Source organism: Calliopsis andreniformis, chromosome 9 (assembly GCF_051401765.1).
Source record: "Calliopsis andreniformis isolate RMS-2024a chromosome 9, iyCalAndr_principal, whole genome shotgun sequence".
NCBI classification, from domain to species: Eukaryota; Metazoa; Arthropoda; class Insecta; order Hymenoptera; family Andrenidae; genus Calliopsis; species Calliopsis andreniformis.
Window position 1 is genome coordinate 9079426 of NC_135070.1, and position 19733 is coordinate 9099158.

General features: G+C 41.1%; 1 protein-coding gene across 2 annotated transcripts in view; it reads left to right on the forward strand.

Annotated features, from left to right (window-relative positions):
- Positions 1 to 19733, forward strand: part of LOC143183714 (uncharacterized) — a 59225-nt gene that overhangs the window by 17741 nt on the left and 21751 nt on the right. The gene's annotated exons all lie outside the window — the stretch shown is intronic.

Consider the following 19733-nt stretch of genomic DNA (forward strand, 5'->3'; position numbering starts at 1 on the left):
TTGCAGGTAGATGTTAGTGTGTCGTGTTACAGGGCGGTCGTGTTGAAACGTTCATAAAGTTAAGGAGAATCGATTTGTATCTTCTAGAGGAGTTTTCGAAGGCTAATTTAAACTGGGAGGAGCGCTCTGTTTTTCTTAGGTAAGAGCAGGATGTTAGTTTTTCGTCGAAAGCAGGAACTATTAAGGTATGCTGCGCTGAGGCAACAAGGAGGAACATTTTGTTGCCTCTTGTTATAGCGTGAAATGTGTCTGACTTAGGACTCATTCTACTGAAGCTGTGCGTTAGCCAGGTCAGACAAGGCGAAGTCAGTAGAATGAATTCTCAATCAGACACGTTTCACGCGAATTTTAAGCGTCTATTTTAGCAATTAATACCTCTGAAACCAGGCCTCAAATGCATTTCTGTCGTTCTTGATTTTTCTCGTATTTTAGCACATAGAATCGTCCTTTAAAATTTCTGATACCTGTTGTCGAACATCCTGCATTATACCAATAACAAGACGTTAGCCTGAAAATTTTACAGATAATTGTGATAGACGTGGCAACGAGGTTCTCTCTTTAAAACTGTGTTATAGATTAGTTCCTGCACGCTTGATCACTTGGAGTTATCCTTAACTTTTTATGAAATATGAACATTTTCTTGTTACAAGAGATGCATTTGATTATTATGTAAATCTACAGTATAGAAGACAGATCTTATCTTTGAGTCTGAAAGCTGCCTCTTCATTTTAATGCATAAACTTTGAAATGAGTACTTTCAAAGTATATTTGCTTTAGCAATTTATTTCACAGACTCAAGTGGAATCTTTTCGTCAGAATTTTTTTACACATTTTATACGTATCCATACTTCAAGAAACTTGAGGACTAAGTACTCAATCAAATTTCAGACCAATCGAGGTCGCGGTTCAAACCGATCACCCTGTACATCACGCAGCCTGCACTCTCTGCCGATCGTCTCGCAGAATGGCGTGCGCGTAAACCTTTCGCGCGTGTAGGTGACTTTACGGTATATTGGCTCGCTTCAACGTCACATGTGAAAATGAGAATGGCGAATAAGCCGTGGCTCAAATTGGAATATAAATCTGAGGCAAGAATTTTGTCTCGTTTACGATGAATAGATCGTGGCCGCGGCGAACTTGGCGGCAGGAACACGGAAAATTCCTGTAGTAAAGAGGAAACGTCGCCAACGAGTGATTCGGCTGAATATATATACGAATGAACGAGAATGAGAAAGGCAATGACCTCTTTGGCGACTTGCACACGCGTGCGCGCGCGCGAGTGACACGGTACGCATGCGAAACGCAGCTCGCGCGAGCGCATTCTCCGAATGGATCGACGATGAGTCGCGAAACCTTTCTTCGTCTCGTTTCTATTTTAACCAGTTAATCGGGGTAGACGAATTAATTCATCGCTTGAGACTGTTTTTACGAACGTGGATTAGTAGCGGAGAAATTAGAGTGCAATATTATAGCAAATTTGTTTCATATCGTAATAATACAGTTTTATAACAAGGAAATATAATTTCTGGTCTTAGTGACGTAATTTCACGTGATATGTTAGTAGTGAGATCGCACCTAATTCGTTAGGAAAATCTGGTAATTATATTTACGCAGAATGAATGGCAACAGTAAGTAGGTAAATGTCAGAACTGTGTAGCTTAGTGTGCTTTTCATTATTTTATGGTACAAATACCTGGCTGAGGGATGACCTGGTTAGCAGATTAATCTTTGGATATGAAATATTGCAGAGAGATGTTAAACACCGACTGTTTGTGAAGCATATATTCAGGAAGTTCAGGAAAAGTCTTGAGTAATATTCGAGAAGATTATAGAAGTCAATGATACACTTTAAAAGCAATCGCTAGGAACTCTTACCAGTTGCAGCGTACCTAATGACCATTGTCATTAATTGTTGCCCGCTCCTGGTCATTCAGTGAGCAGCAATCAGAGCGATTCTCTATGACTTCAGAAGTATGAACGACTTGCTAGGTATTTCTTGCATCCTCTCATAATGATAAAAATCATTAAGGACACTTGTTCACGAGTGCATTAAAAGCTTAATTTGGAGCAATGTAATCATTTTAATCTTGGAAAATCACAAAAACTGAGATATAGAATTGCATACACTTTAAAACATGAAATTAGAGGTGAATGCCAGGCGCCATAAGAAATCCCATTAGTAAATCTGAGTGAGATATACTTCAAAATAGAAATCGCAAAAAGAATAACCACTTAATTCCATGATCCAGGCTTGTAGGTATTCACCGATTTAACCTCAAGCCGAGACAAATGTATCTAGACTCGCGTTTCTTTTTCCCATTCATCGTCAAACCGCGAGATTTATTTCATACGCACTGCGTCCGTGCGACCGTTTCTCTAAATTTAGAGCGACACTTGGAATGAAAATCCTTCCCGTCCGACGTCTGATGATTTATTTCACGCCGCTTGTTTTTTCTCTCGCTGACTAGTCGGTGGCCAGAGCGTTGCGAACGATCGGGCCTTTGTGCTATGCACGCCTGAATCGCCTTGAAAGTTCGAGCGGGAAAGGTTGCACAGACGTTTCCCGCGCGGAAAGCATCGAGACGTCGTTAACGTTGGTCAGGGATATTGTAACCTTTCGAATCGCCCGCTTTGCTGGTTCTTTCGTCATCGACCCGAGATTGTTCTTAATCTCAACAAATCGTAGTTTATAGTTTGCTCTATCTTCCACGAGGCACGGAGACGTTTAAAAAATGTCTTACAGGTATTCAGTAAAGTCTTAAAAGTGTTCAAAAGACGTTTTTTAACCCTTGGACAGCGGACTGTTTTACATTTATATGCGGATCCAGCGGACTCAGGGTCACTTTTGACCCAGCGTTCGCTATCCGAGGGTTAAACATCCGAAGTTATAAATTAGTATATCTTGAGGACGTGTTAATTCATAAGTAGATTGCAGATTTTTATGCAAAATCAAATTTTTGTAAACACATTCAAAGAAGCAGTATCTGAGTGAAAATATTTTTCATTGCTTAAATATCGTGATGCGCAAGACATTCAGGCACAAAATGTACATAAAACAGACACCTTCAAGAACTATGTCCATCTCACGAAACAAAATTTTCGAACTGTTCGAAACGAGCTTAGAGACTCTCCCAAGTTCACCAGATTCGTATCCCTTGACTTTCTCCAGCCGAGGATTCCCTTCCCACGTTCTTCGACCCGCTGTATCTCGTAAATCTCGCCGATATTCGCGCAGATGCGGAGGCAACAGGAAGGAATCCTCCACGGCTGGTTTTTACTCTCCCTGTTCGCGATTCGTTTTCGTTCGCCTTGAACGAGCATCCCAATTGAACGAGAATCGATCGGTCTGCGAGCGGATCGCGTCAATCGAGGAGGGAGACAAAGGAGCCAGGTGTCCAAAGTTCCGGCGCTAATTAACGGCAGCGGTGGCTGCGCGGCTGGGTATTTCGCGGATATTGGAATTGCATAGTTGGCCGCGGAACGCAGAATCGAGAACGACCTCATTAGGGGCCGTTTCTTCTAGCAGGTAATTAAACGTGCGAAGGAAAGGAAAAACTACGGGCGGGTGCATCGGTCGCGAAGTAGGGCTTCGCATTAATTGTATCGCGCCTCCTCGTTAGGTCGTCCCAGAACGGGTCGAGGTGTTCCAGGGCAGGTAAGAACGACGACGCAGCGCCGAGAGAAAGAGAGGAGAGAGAAAAAAAAGGAGGAAACCGGGTCCGGAGACCTTGTGCTCATTGCCGTGGCTACGCTGGAATATCGACTCCGGAACAAGGGCATCACGTGCGGCTTGTGGATCCGCTAAGAGAGAGTTTCGATGATCCTAGAAATCCTGACGCACCGGTCGCGCCTAGTTCTCCTCGGCTCTTCGGGAAGTGTTCCATTCTGGAGCGTCCCACACGGTCGAGTTTCTTCGTTTTATCATTTCCAGCTTAAAAGTGTTCCAGCGAATGTGGAGATGATATTTCAAGGATTGATAAGTTTATGAGACACGTATTGGGATTGAGGGACACTTGAAAGTACATCTGTAGTAACTTTCTAGGAAACTAAAGGAAATTTTGTGGCATTGCAAGTATTATACGACTGTAACGTAAAAGTACCTATTTTCAGAAAATTAGAGGTTTTGTTTTGATGGAAGACTACAGAATAAAGTTTTTGAGGTAAAGTTGAAGTAAAGATAGCTTTTCCATAGAAAGGTAACTATATATAGCTATCAGTTTATATTGACTAAATTGACAGATTCTTTCGCATCTACTCAGAAGATTAGATCATTTAAAAAACTATATACTGTAGTGTATTTTTCCTTTATCTTCTTCACAGTTTCCTTAATCTTAATATATAAAGCAAAATATCTTTATAGTTTGAATCCATGCAGGTACTTATCTCTCGTGTAGAGATTCGTGAGTTACTACGTGTATTTATAACTTAAAAAACATTATACAGCATAGTCCCACTTTACTCGGCTTTATCTACCCACATGAGAGATAGTCCTAAAAATGACCTAGTTAACACATTAAAAAGGAGCATCAGAGAGCTAGAGACACGAAGCGGAACGCCAGAAAGCGGGCCGAAAGAGGCGATTCTAGAAACAGTTGACATAGTGACCGGGTCCAGTTTTTTCTCAATTCCCATAAAACCTACTCGTCGATCGTAGAGAGACTGCAGCATTGTCAAGCATCGAGTTCTTTCGGAACTGCGGCGTTTCCGGGATAACCTTATGCGCGGACGATCGTGTCGCTGTTCCGTCTCGTCCAACGAGAATCTATGAGACCACTCTCTACTCGAGGCATCTTTTTCCCGCCCTGTTGGCGCGCTATCGAGGGCAGCGATGGATCGTCTTCTTTCAATTAGAAATCGCTCGTATTTCCTGTAGAGACAGTTTTTAAGTCGCCTCATGAGAGTCTTTTGCCTTAAGTGCAATGACGTTGCTGTTAGCTGGAAGTAAATTTCGCCGTGAAATTTCGTTCGAGTTTCTCGACTAACAATAAGCAACACCAGAGAAACGATTCGCTAATGCTTCCAGTTGCCGCTAGGTGTTCGTATTATGATTTTTTAGCAACAACTAAAGAAATTTCAGCCCCGATACGCTGGCTGCAATTGTACGCGGGTTATTGGCAGTGAAATTCAAACAGGGTGTTAAAGTAGTGTTTCCTTAATCATCATTTAATCGCTGGCTCGTGTCGCTCATGAATTATTGAAAACGGAATTCCGGAATTTATGTGGCCAGAATGTAAGCGGCTGGAAGTAATTCCAGATTCTTTTCCTAATTAGCCATGTCCAGCCGCGAGATACTTTCTATAGAGATTCGAGGTGCTTGTGTTATTGTAGGTGTGTGAATATTGAGAATATGCGATGTGAGAACAATTATGACGCTTTACTGTTTCTTCGCCGATCTCTCGGTGTCTTCGAAAGAAAGTAGAGAAGAGATGAGTCGGCAGAAAGAGTGAAACACTCTTGACATTATTTATGGGCACTGGTGGGAATAGAATCTTTGCTGGGTTTATCATTTGGAATAGTGATTGATAAGTGGGGAAGTCTAGGCAACAAAGATGCAACACGTTTCATCCAACTTTCTTGGGAATTCGTCCTTACGTCGTTTAAATGCGGAACACCCATTCGATTTATCGCAATCTCTGTCCCTTTTTATCTGTCTCACGGAAAACTTCTATTTCACTATGCTAGACCTGAGTTACGGCGCCGATGTTTCTTTCAAAGGGTTACGTGCATCGGAGTTACCAGGAAAGGATATAAATACGCACTATGTACTTCTTTATAACTTTCACATGTTCACGATTTTAAACTTTTATGGCTAGCTCGCTATTTCAGCCAGCTCTAAGGCCCAAAAAAGTTACTTAATTACATAAAACTGCAAAGTTTTAGAATCGTTGCGTGAATAATTCATTGAATCCTTAAATATATTCTGTTTGCTCCTAACTTATAAGGTGTCCCATGACGTTATCGATGATCAAATATTGCAGGATACTGAAAGATCAAGTGTGACTCATGTTGAAGAACAGTAGAGTTTATCCAGTGGACGAAATAAACATGGCGCAATAAAAATAATCTTTTCGTCATCGGTGGTAGGCGAGAGCGTACTCACTTGGGAGATACAAGAAGAAGACTATCCATCAGACAGATAAATGACGATGTATCGTTTTATACTTTACTTCGGAGCCATGTCTGCCATAGTCTGGCGACTACAGGCTGTTGTTTACGCGAGATAAAGGAAATAGAAGCGGTACTGTGCAATTATCAGACGCGGTAATAATTAATTCCATGTAATCGGTCCGACTTTCCCCTCTAGATTCTCCATAGAGCGCATTCATGACGTTTCAGCGGCTAATGTCTTCGAAACGCTGCTTTAAAGGCAGCGGGGTCATTGAGCAATTAGCAAATTTTATTCACCACTACGTTTGAATTTTCGTAGTAAATCGCGAAATTTCTTTACGAGGAAAGGAAAGTGAGTTTTCTTTTTCTTCGTTTTTTTAGTACGACGCGACTGTAACGTTCTTGCTCGTAAAAGCTTTAGAAAGAAGAAAATAAGACCGTTCTATTCGGTTTGCACGAAAGAACACCCTTATTTTTGAGAACACGCTACATCCACGACGCTTCAATATTTTTATTACTTTGAAGGAGTTAGAGGAGAGATTGCTCGAGTCCCACTTAAGAGTTCCCGGTTTAAAGAACACTCCAGGCATCGAGGATACACGCGGTCTGAGAAACGTTCCTTCTTTCGCTCAGAGTTTCTGCGATTGGACATGGCTGCTTCGAAGCCATGGGAAATAGAATAAAAATCTATTGTGAGCATCGAGAGTCTCATTGTCCCCTCGTCTATGTGCTTTGTTTCGTGACCGTACTATTCTCATCCTTATTTTTCGCTTATGTATCATTTCTCTGAAAAGTAGAACTTCAAAAGAAGCGGAGACTTCTGCTGAACTTCTCGCGGACAGTGACATTCTTTATCTTAAAATGTGATAAATACTATTCAAGCTACAAAGAGATAATTTAATATCTAAGATAATTGTATTTAACAATTATTTTCTCAGAACGATGGATTTCTAATTTTGTTCGTTTATGTTAGTTCTTAGATTCTAATTTATAAAGAAAAATGACCTACTCTTTCGCGAGTGATTTCACATTCCATATTGTCTGACTATAAAGGTTCTATTCTACTGAAACTTTTCAAGGCAATGTAGCAACGCAGTTTTGAAAATTCGAAATCGATTTTTATTGGTATTCCCTTTCGATCTGGATAGTTCTCAAGTAACAGGTTTTTTGATACTTCGACCGCTAGAAGTTCATAAACCACGGTAGAGATTCGTGTCGAGCGCAGCACACGCGTCAGCAGAGTTAGCTGAGTTTTAAAACCTCGTCACTTAGACGCAGGAATAAAAGTCTCGATGGAGCGCGCGTTTCACATTTTTACGACGCGCGTCACGAAAGTTTCTTTATTTGCAGCGTTTCATATTCCTCGAGGTGATGCATCAAAAGTTCAATGGTGAAAGACTCGCTTTCCAAATACGCCGAATTCACGAACGAGGTCTTGCTCCTTACGATATTCGCGCGAAGGGAGATGATCAACAATAATTCGAAGAGCGATCCAGCATTTTTTGAGGACGAACGTTGGTGGGGGGGAAGAACTCTGGGAAGACAGGTTTCGATTAAGGATGCGAGTCTTGCGTCGGTACACGCCTACGAAACCGAACGATGTACAAGATAGCAAGAACACGACGCATTCCAGAACGAAGAAAATTGGAATTCAGAAAAAACGATGACCGAGATCGCTGTTACAAGTAACATTCCTGAATTACCTACGCATCGTGCTAACTCTCGGTCAGTACGTCGCGAAAAGTGGAGTCTGATTCATTTGCGACCTGCATTTAATTATCTAGCCATATTCAGGTTTCTTCTGAGATACACTTTTTATGCGCCATTTTCTCTCAGATTTGTTCCAATTCGCTTCAACTCTTAAGAGTGATAGCATGCAGACTACTAATAGCAATTCGTGAATACTACCAGTTCTACGAATAGCAATTGTTCCCTTTTACTTCTTCCAGAAAAGCTACTTTAATTGCTCATATCTTCAAAACTATTTAACAACTACATTCAGTACTTTACAAATGAGATTAGTAATCTGCATACTATCTCTCTACAAAAGCACATTAAAATTAGTGTCCTGGGGTACTTCCCTTGCCAATCCAAACTATTGTAACACACTCAAAGTCGTTCCAACCTGTTCCTGGGTTAATTGTGAATTCGTGACCACTTGCCTCAATAATTTATTCCTCATTCACTGACCAACAAATAAGTAGAAACCGTTTCGCTTTTCACTCGGCTAGATCATCTGTTCCGCATGCGGTCATTTTTTGCCCCCTCGTTTTTGCGATGGAAACGCGTTAATTCGTCGGTTTTCTGGCGTCGATTGACTCGCAACGGTGGCTAAGGCGTGGAACGAGACCAGCCAGACACACGTAAGATCGTAGGGTTACAAGGGAAAGTCCGTTGCACGCATCACCTACCTACGTGTGTCGGCTTCGCGCATTCTAGCTCTCAAAGTGAAAGACGTCGGGCGGCGTTAAAAATGCCTTGCAAACCAACAAACGACGCGTGAACTGGCCGACCATCGACTCTGATACTTCCTTTTTCTCTTCGCGAAGGAAACTTTGAAAAACAAACCTCGTTCAGTTGTTGAGGAAAGAGTAAGGTAAATGGCCCAATACCCGGATGCTTAAGACGTCACACGACTCAATCTAGTGAAGTTGCCAATCTGAAATTGCATGCTCCGACACTTGAACTATATTCCAGTAACTGAATATAGTTTAATAGTAGTATTAGCCTATTATTTTATGATACTATCCTTTGGTTTTTATTCGGTATATTAGAATTGAATCTTCAAATTAACACTGGTGTGTTCAAACTTTATTGTTTCCTCAGTTAATGCTGAATACCACGAAAGAAACGTTCGAATAAATATTATTTCTGTAAAATAAATACCTCTTCAGCCATTTCTAATTGCGGCACATCGTTAAAAGTGGATACAGATTAATTACGGTAGTTCTAGTGTTAAATAAAGTTAGCGTTAGTATCCAGGTACCAGGATACAGTCGGCTATTGAGTCAGTGACTTTATTCGTAGTTCGATAAAGGAACGTGTCGATTGGTAAGGACGCTCACAGTTTCCAACCGAGCAACAGCCTAGTCGTGTGCCGTATGGAAATCTGCCATGCAAACGGCGGTCCACAGAAATGTACTCTTGGCTTTAAGTTTATTTGAACGATGGAACGAGTTCCGGCCGAGTGCAGTTTTCATTCTTGAAGAAGTTCCCCAAGTTATCGCATTAATTCCGGAGTGGAGTTGAAGAAACGCCACGAACCCGCTGCACTGAGGCTCCGGGTAACAAGAAAAATTCGTAATAAGAAATAGGGGAATTTCAGGACCATCGCGCATTCCAGGACCATACGACTTCATTCTGAACTTTCCTAATGCTCGTGGTCCGTATTTCACTCGACGCTGCTTGTGCTCGGTGCTTTTGATTGATTTAAAAGCTCTGTACCTCGGTTCGCGACTTTCAGAATTCTATCCCTTTTAATTATATTATTTTTTTAAACGAGCCATAAATTCTGGCGAGTCTGAAACTGTGTATACACTTATTCAAGAACGAGGAACATTTTGTCCCCTCGCGTGGAAGAAATGAGAAAAATGTAGGGCACTTTAGAAGAATAGCTTTTAGAAAGATAGTGAAAAGTTCAAATACACATATACTCGAAAATGCATAATTTCTTAGTTACACGCTATAAGTAACAACAGATGACAAAATAATTCTCATTATTGCCTCAGTGTAGACATAGCTTAATACTTCATATGACAAGTCAATAATATTACAGTTCCACAGAGAAAATCACCTACGACATAATTTCATTTTGACCTAATTCCAAACTACATATTGTAAAATGACTGTACTTGTTCTCACGTTTTATGATTTTCTGATTGGATTATCATTAAACCTAAATTTGATCAATCTAGGGTGTAAGTTGGTCACTATCGGCTGTTACATAAACCTGTTAAAACAATGCAGCGTGCAGTTCCTAGGAGTTTCGTTCTCTAAAGCTTAACGGTGGGTGGTTCTACGGAGAAACTTGAGCAACTGGCAGGATTTTTATTGTCGTACGATTACGAGGCGGGCCCAGGGGAACGGTCACAATCTCGCCGTGAAATTATGTAACTCTTCCTGGTGAGCTAGGCGCGAGCAATGGAGCGTAGTCGTATCACAAATCCATGGTAGCCGAGGAATTTTTGCCTCGATGTTAGTCGATCGTTCGCGAATATTAAGCCTTGACCGCGTGAAAACTTGTTCTTTAAATGTTCGTCCCTTTCTTTTTAACAAAAATTGAAGACAAATTTTATTTCCTGAAAATCAGATTTAATCAATATAGCATGTGCCGTTTTCTTTAATGATCTTTCTCCATCTCTTCAGTCGCTGCATAATCCCGCGCTCACAGAAATTCTGAGGTTTCTGCTTAAAGAACTGATCCACGGGACGAACTTTTGCATTAACCCAATATTTAGCCCACTCGAATAAATTCGATTCCTTGTTGACGCTTCAATGATCCGAATAAGGCGGGTCGCTTATTTTGCTTGGTCCCCTTGTCAACCTTCACGCGAGACCGCTTATTGTGTTCGGTGAATCTCTTCGTATGTACAACAATGGCTGTTAGTGGAAGAAGCACGAAGGTGATCGAACACTCCACACAAAGGGATCCACGACTTTCACATCGTGCCTTTATAAGTGCTTTAAATCTCCTAAAAACCTCTCTTGATTCCAGCTTTTGTTGATCAGTTAGTGGAACGTCTATCGTTTAATGTTAGGTGAAAAATATTATTCGTAATACTGTTGGCTAGTCGTCTGAGTCAGTGAATGTGAAGTAAAGCTTATATAACAAGGCGTAAGGAGTTCTGTCCTCTAAAAGGCCGCGGGGGACGTAAGATTTAATTTGATACCAGCCTTAAGGGCATTGCATGCTGCCCCATTAGCGATTTCTAGGACAAACGATAGATTCAAAGTTGGTCCATCGAACGTAGTTATGATAAGAAACCAAAAGTTAGGTCATGATCGTGAAAATATCTAATCGTGGAGTACTCAGATTTTAGACCTGTGTAATTCAAGAACTTATACTGCGGTTTCCTGAAGATATGTTTATATTAGGCAATTTTTGGTCAGGCAATTCAGTAGATTAACGTTGTCCAAGTAAACTCAATTTCAACAAAGTTGAAACGACAATTCTGGTCGACTTTGCTTATTATAAACGCAGGTTTACTCAACATTTAAATTATTTAATGTACTTGCTACTGATTTTTATTCAGAACTTTTTCAGTTCTCCAATTCACCTTTGCAAATCGTTCAATAAAATTAGCCAGAAAGTACAGGACAGAACAAATAGACAGGTTCCTTGACTCTACTACAAAGTGCCAAATCGGAGCATGCTGCAAGGATTCCATTACGAGTTAAAGTCGACTTTAGATTGTTGAACTCTGTTATCGAACCAAAAGTTGCCTATTGTAAACGAATCTTTACTCAACATTTATTTGACATAATAGCCATCCACTTTCCTCTACAACCTTTTCAGTCCCCCAGTGCCACCAAATTTGCAAACTGTTCAATGACAGAAAGTACAGGGCAGAACAAGTAGACAGGTTCCTTGACTCTACCACAAAGTGCCAAATCGGAGCATGCTGCAAGGATTCCATTACGAGTTAAAGTCGACTTTAGGTTGTTGAACTCTGTTATCGAACCAAAAGTTGCCTATTGTAAACGAATCTTTACTCAACATTTATTTGACATACTAGCCATCCACTTTCCTCTACAACCTTTTCAGTCCCCCAGTGCCACCAAATTTGCAAACTGTTCAATGACAGAAAGTACAGGGCAGAACAAGTAGACAGGTTCCTTGACTCCACCACAAAGTGCCAAATCGGAGCACGCCGTGAGGATTCCATTATGAGCTAAAGCAGCTCACGTTTCGCGAGTTATGTAAATCCGAGAAGAGGGCACTCTGGCCGTCGGTTCGCTGTTCGTTCAACGTCCCGCTGAAATTCTTCGGGAGGCTTTTGTCGGACGGTCCCGCAGTATCTGCCGTCGAATCTCGTGTCTGGCACCGCGGGATAAAATACAGGGGACTGGCGGAGTCTCTGAGCTCTAGTAAAAGGAGGTGTGGTTACGGTCGGAGCTGGTCGACCTCGTTTAGGACCGGTAAAGGCATAACACCAGCTCGCGTTCCCTCGCTGACGCAGGAACCGAGTACAAATGGACTGTAGCCGTCTCTCGCCTTGTTCCAACCTCATAGAACGCGTTTTATATACCGTTTCTCTTCGTTTATTATACCAACAGGGGACGGCTGGTCGTGAGAAATATACTCGAAACGCGGGCTCGATCGCGAGCTACGCATCGCTTGTGCAACACCGCTGCGAACCGAAAGCGGTTCGCTATCGGTGAACTCTTGCCCGAAGAATGGGAGCCGTGCACTTTCGTTCGCGTTGCTCCAGAGAACGCCACGGCCTTCGAGAAACCGTAATTGACTGACATTTCGCGTGATTGGATGGATTCATTTGCATAACAGGAAACGCGAGGAATTCCGCCTTCGATTCCTCGGTGTCTCGGCCGGAGGTACGGGCTTCCCTTCGTTACACTTCGCTCAGTTGAATTTAAAGTTTAATTGCCGCGAGAGAGATCTGTGCTTTCGTGCTTCTTAATGAGACGAACCTCGCGTGCGTCTCGTTTCTATTTCTATTCTTCTTTGGCGGTGTACAGGCTGCGCAAAAATCGGGGGGAAATTTTTCAGACATTAGGCGAGAATGGGGTAATGAGGGTCACTTAAGCAGTAATTGCTAGGTAATATATATATGTAGTGAAAGTCACTTTTCATAAACTGGAATCACTAAGCTATTCATTTGTTTGGCGGAATTAACAATTAATGAAAATGTGGCTTTGACCATCATTATCCACATTAGTAGGTAATAGCTATCACTCGTAATTTAAAATGCTGTACAGTTTTTACATGTATAATTTTTAGCTGAATTCTAACCAGAATATACAAAATGGGCCTATAGGTCACACAAGGTACATCTGCACTACATTTCATTGACGTGACCAAACTAATCACAGATGATGCATGTATTGTTGGGTTTCACCTAGATCAACATTTTTATCGTCATCCAAATTACAGGATATTTTAGACTTTTTCTTCTCTATTTTAATTGTTTTATTATTATTACCTTTATTTTACATTTTCTTGCTTTTTACTCCAAGTGACCATCATTATCCACGTATGCGTTAGCTGATAAAATTGAATATTAAATAGGGGAACCAAATATATTTATATCGAAGTTGACTCTAATCCTTTATGACATAGTCTTTATGATATATCGATATTTAAGTAAAGTTGGACTGAAAAAAGCTTTAAAAATTAATACATATCTCCCTACGTTATGCATGCAAGATGTAACATCGACGAGATATAAGATCATAAAAAGCTTGTTTTCCATGGTTGTGTAACAACGACTAAGCCAAGAACTGTTCAGAGTCCTAGCGAATAGTGTTACAAAAAGCCAAAAAAGAGAAATACATAAATTAGAAATAGCATTTCGTAATAATAATACTGACCACTATTGTCCACTGACCGCCATTACTCCATTCTCCCCCATTTTCTGTCGAAGTAGTAGCAAAAAGTTACACGAACGTAACTCGTTTCACGTAGAAAAATCAACTAATGAAATAGAGAGAAGAAGTAACGAAGCGATGGGATGCTCGACAGCCTTTGCAGAAAGGATTGGCATTTTGTTGCCGAGGTGATTTACGTTAAATGGCTTACGAGTAGGATACGTGACTGAAATTAGCGGAGACGAAAAACTGTAAACGGTTTAACAACGGTTTCTAACGCGTGGATTACTGTTAGACAACCAGTGGAGAAACAGTGGGACTCTATGATGCTGGTGATTACACGCTACAAAGAAATGATTTCCCGCGGCGGGGAGTGAACGAGGAAGCTCCAACTGTCCCTTTTCGATTTGTCAGTCGCCCGTGAATTTTTGTTGAAATTTTTCGAATAAATGGAAAACAGAATCTCATAAAGTATAACGGTCGGTATATATTTTAATCGACTCGTTTCCCCGGTTGGATGCAAACTGCATTGCACACAAAATAAACAAAATTATGGAGTGTGAATGTCTCCCTCCTACACACGTAGCATACACGTTACCCGTGATAAACGTGTACGATTTTTCAAACGTCTCAATTTTTGCAGGCTATAAAGTAAAGTTAGCTCGATCCATGGTGCGTATCGTGTTGCACATCTCGATAAATATTTTTTACGAGTCGGGTGTAAATAATTTATGTCAGTGGTCAAATATCGCTAGATGAAATATGACGTTTTTGGAACTATCAAAATGACACTTTCAAACGCAGTATAATTTCAGCAAGGATTTATGTCAAACGATTTAACCGCTATTTGTGAACACGGCTTAAAAATTCGTCGCTTCCGCTGATTATTTTCAACTGTTTCTCAATTGCTAATGAGAATACGTCGAGCTACAATATAATCCGCACTAGGTTTAATTATTCCCATATTATAATTGCTTCTTTGCATGTGAAATCCAATCCAGAAAATAACATTAACCGAACGAATCTCATTACCAGAGCTGCCACAAATATTCTTGCGCTATGATATTCATGCGCATAAATTTCTACGCCCTCATTATATCGCTTTTTCACTGTCAAACACATATGAAGTTAAACGTAATCCGCGCTACAAGAGGGTTCTCAGCTTTAATGTCACCGCTGTGAATGCGTTAAATGGTTTTTAAGCAAAACCGTTGGTAATATTACTAGCATATTAAATGCGCCACCTTGAAACGCCGCACAGGAATTTAGTCAGTCGCAAACCACAACGCAGTCTCACCGAACCTGCTTTTCCTCTGAGCCTTCCAGACCGTGGTACATAATGTAGGTGTGCAGTTGCAGTTGCACATGCTGACGATGCACTAGTTTATGCGGTTTTCGACACCTGATGAATGAGTAAATTTCTACGAAGAATAAAAACTTTCTTGATTTTTATGATAAATTATCCTTTTCTTTCCTTTCTTAGCATATCAAAAGTACAAAGTCTAAATTGACATTGTCTGTAACTTGATGTAATTATGCATTATCAGTCAAATATTTAGTACGTAGCTTTGTTTTATGTATACTAATCTTCCTAATGCTATGCTTTACCTTCGATCTGATACAAACTTTTTAACAAATTTGACAACGGAAGAAAAAATTGTTTCTTAGGCAATTTTCCTTAGATGATTTATATTCTCCCCTATATACATATATATCTAATTTAATGTCCATAATTAACTTTATAGGAATTTATAATAACAATCACTGAATTATGCGCAGTCAATTTTATAGTGCATTATCTTAATCCACTTGGAATAAGCATTGCAAGCAGTACTTATAATCAATCGGTTAGGGTCAGTATATGTCCCGTTTACTATAGCCATTAAAATATAATCAACTGGTTTTACGGCTAATCATAATCGTTAAGATATGTATACCTAGGCGGTTAGTTTTACTGACATGACTAATCTAACAGCTAATTACCAACAGAAAATTAATGTCGAAATTAGTTAACCGCAGACTCTTCTTCAAACTCTAATTGAAATGAAACAGTCGCAGTTAACAAATGCAACGTAAGCAATCTATCAATACGTGCAACCGCTTTCGCCCTTCCCTATCATATTTAGTCATCCACACCAATTCGATCCCTTTGAAACATTTCACACTTAAACAACCTCCATTATGCGCCCTTTCATATAATCCTCCGAAATCCTGGCTTCAACCTAGAAGCGTCCTTTATCCTCAAACGTTACAATTAGAAGGTAACTTCGTTAACCATCGAACAGCCGCTTTGTCCGGCTGTAAAGGCAACGCGGGAAATTGTTTCGCGATGCACGGGTTGACGCGCGAGAAAGCTGTGATTGCGATCGTTAAGCCCGCGAAATAAATTGTGGCGTGCTCGTTACAAATTGCGAATCGCCGTTTTATTGCTTAATTGTTATTTCGAGTGTCGAGAAGGGGTAGAGTGTCGCGTGGGGGATGGGTGGTCGAGGGTCCCGCTAATTTCACGATCGTTGGACGCTGGCGTGTTGACACAATTACGAATGGAAATATCAACGCGAACGACCGCTCGCCAGGGTAATCGAGAAAACAATTACGCGGTCGGGCCACGTGAAAAACTGCAATTGTGCTCTCCAAGTAGGAAGCTCGGGGACAACCGACTCAATTATGTTATTGCTCTTTCCGGCCCCGCGTGGTCATCGTCTCGCTCACACCGCCGAATCAATTTCCCACCCGAGCAACTTTTCCACCGCGCTCTTATCTGAGGCGAGCGAGACGCGACCCCAACCGCGGCCCGCCGTTTATTCGTGCCATCATCGGCCCCCTGAACTTCGCTCGCGGTAACCAACGGCGCGAGCGAAGCGGCCATAGGCCAGATTGAACGCGGCGAGGCTACGGGCTGCGAATTCCACGCGGCGAATCCTCTTACGCGCGTGCGACTGCTTATCTGCCCTCAGGATCGCGTATCGCCACGGTGTGCAACGCTTTCCTTGAAACGAGCCAGCTGCAGAACGATCGCGGCACGCTCGTTTGCCCCGCTCAGATCGCTGCAAGTTTGAAAGCTAACAAAGGCTGGCTGCAATCTCCGAAACGACTGTCGCTTGTTCCTTCGTTTCGGAGCGAACGCGAGTTAACGAGCCGAGTATCGAATAATAACGCGAGTATTTCAAATTGTCATTGTAACTACGTTCTGGGATGGTTGGGTGAGATCGTTGCCGTGCTGGATGTGATGTAACGCGATGCATTGAACGCTGGAGCATTGTGAAGATTCTGTGGTTGTAAGGCAGGACGACCTAAGTCGCGGGTTTTTGTTTTCGAGTGTATTGGCGTGTAAAGTTTTCAGCTTCAGTTGTGTCTTGTAGAATCGTGACTTCTTGAAGGCTTATTTCTGGGTGACTTACAGACTTAGAACTACAGAATTAGAAACGAAAATGTTGGTGAGGACACAGCTCGATTACTATTAATTATAATATTCGATTTTAATTAACCCTCAGTTGTCACAGCAGATAATACAAATTTGTTTGAGTATAGTAGCGTAAGAATTTCTTATTTTTCCACTTCTGAATTAAAATAACGTATTCATAATATTGTAATGAAATGCACAGAGGGTCCTTTGTACTTCGCTTTATTTCGCTCCAAAATGTGACGAGGGCATGTTGCTCACGTTACTGACAACAAGGTTCGCATGAAACTCTATCCTAACTGAGGAGTTTTTGTGAAGATTCTGTACGGGTATTTTTAAAAATGCTGCTCATCATAAATATAAATTAAAGCAACCCCAAGCCTCTTTGTTCCCACGACAAAGCAACTGCGTTTGACAATTCGAAAAGGGAACCGCTAGTTAATTGGATACGATGGAAGATAATTCCCTCTTTTCCTACCAGCGACGTCGATCTGCTTTTCCATTGCCTGCTCCCAGCACACGCGTACGTTGTTTCTTCATTTAAAAACAGCCATGAGAGCCACGTATCGGTAATTAATCCCTTACAATCAATCTGATTGCGACAGAAGTTGCTCCCGTTCGTATTTTAATTTTATCGGAAATGAAATTGAATAGATGAAAAGCGATCGATCCTTCATAATTTGCCTGTTTGTATGCGATCCTCGAAGTTCTCGAATTACGCCTCTATAGCAATCCATTGACAACCGGTTGAAAAATATAAGCACTTTGGGCTTTGCATCAGCCCGATACAATTGTGTACATTTTCCTCGTTCCTTCTGCCTCTCCCTCGCTCCTTCATCCTATCCAATTCCCCGATCAGAATCGATTAAAATTGAACACAAAAACTTGGTGTTTAACGACCAGTCAAGTGTGCCAAGGTTCTACGGTTTCATTCACAAGGCAACAAAGGTGTATCGCGAGCTAGTATCCTTGATCGATCAGAGGAACCGTTTTGTTCAACCAAACGACTCTAGCAACGTGCTAGAATCGCTACTGGTAACTTTTTACGCGAAACACGCGAATAAATCTTCGTTACTCCTTATTCCCGCAGAAATAACGCGAGGAGCAAGCGATAAATTCGTCGCGACGAAGATCGCCGGCAGATCTCGTGGAGCCACCATGAATCCGAAATGGCTAATAAGTCCTCTTCCAGCGGAGACTCGCGAGCAAGAATCGCGCTATCTTTCGCTTTAAATCAGCCAGCATGACAGTAGCCAACTTTGAACACGTCCAGCTTCGTTTCTCCGGGAGGAAGCTCCCTCTTTTGCAGTGTTTCCGGTCGTCTCAGATCTTGGATTCCCAGACGCTATGCTGTTAGGGTCGATCAGTTTTAATTCTCGCAATTGACCAGTAGACTAACGATTACGATGATGAAAACAGGCATTTTGCGAATTTCTAGGCTTTCATGCTGCTTTCTGGGGAACAGTTCAGATGTTCTTTCTATGAAGCGTTGGATAAGTTTCTAACAAAGTATTGAGTAATTAGTGAGTCATCGATACAAGCGATTGCAGTAGCTAGGAAATGAGAGAGTAAAAAGAAACTACGTTTATTAACCCTTTCGCTGCGTAGAGCGTGTTATATAAAAGGCATACGTGTTTGTAATAAAAAATAAAGAAGTATTAGATTCTAATTATCGTTATATTTATAGAGTGTTGATATCTATTTCACTGATCAACATGAATTATAACATGCACAGTAATAAGCTTCTACTTGGAATACGTAGCTACTTCAGAACCTCGTGGTTCTGTTGACTTCCGTTTAACTCTGTAAATTTTATGAATGAGCGAATCGTAACTGGTGGTTTTCAGCGGGTCTCCACACGAGTTCTTGAAAGGCAATTTGTTTATCACCCTGTGCTTGGTTCTCTATAGAGTTTTACTTCTTTTGTTTCGACGTTACAAAGGAAACGCGACAATATATTACTCATGTTAACAATACCTTGCTTTGTCTCGGTCTGCTGTCTTTTACTTTTTTATTGCTGTGAGAAGCACGAGAACTCACGTATGCGAAAACTGATTCCTGACACCACAGTTTAGTCGATCGAAGCTTGTAGTAAATTTTCAATTTAATTTTAAGCCTCGGCGATATTTTGAATTTAAACAAAAGCGTACAATTGTTCTTCAGAGTCTCTTAAGGAGGAATTACATTGAAGCAACATTATGCGACTTGTAGCATGCCACAAAATCTTTTAAGTTAGATAGTATGTACACATTTTACAATCATTGACAAATTATTTAGAAAACTGTGTCATGGTTCTATTTAGGAGAATTTTTCTAAATAATTTTTCGATTATTGTAAAATATGTATATACTATTTAACTTAAAAAATATTGTGAAATGCTACAAGTCGCCAAGTGTTGCCTCACAATGGAATTTCGCCTTTAGTTAAATTCAGAATACTTCAATGCTTAGGTGTTTACACGAATTATGAACAGACGACTGTTAAATTAGCAGGTATCCCTTAGCCAGGAAATTGTCAGGTTTAGTTCGAAAATGCATAAAGCTCCAGATTGGTCATTGCAGCGCATTTTTCCCGCTGGGAAATCAATGTTGTTGGAGTGCAAAGTGCTTCAGCGTCGAAACAATACCGCACGTCAATCGGGTTCATTTCCTTAGGTGCTGAGGCTGCGTCACCTTTA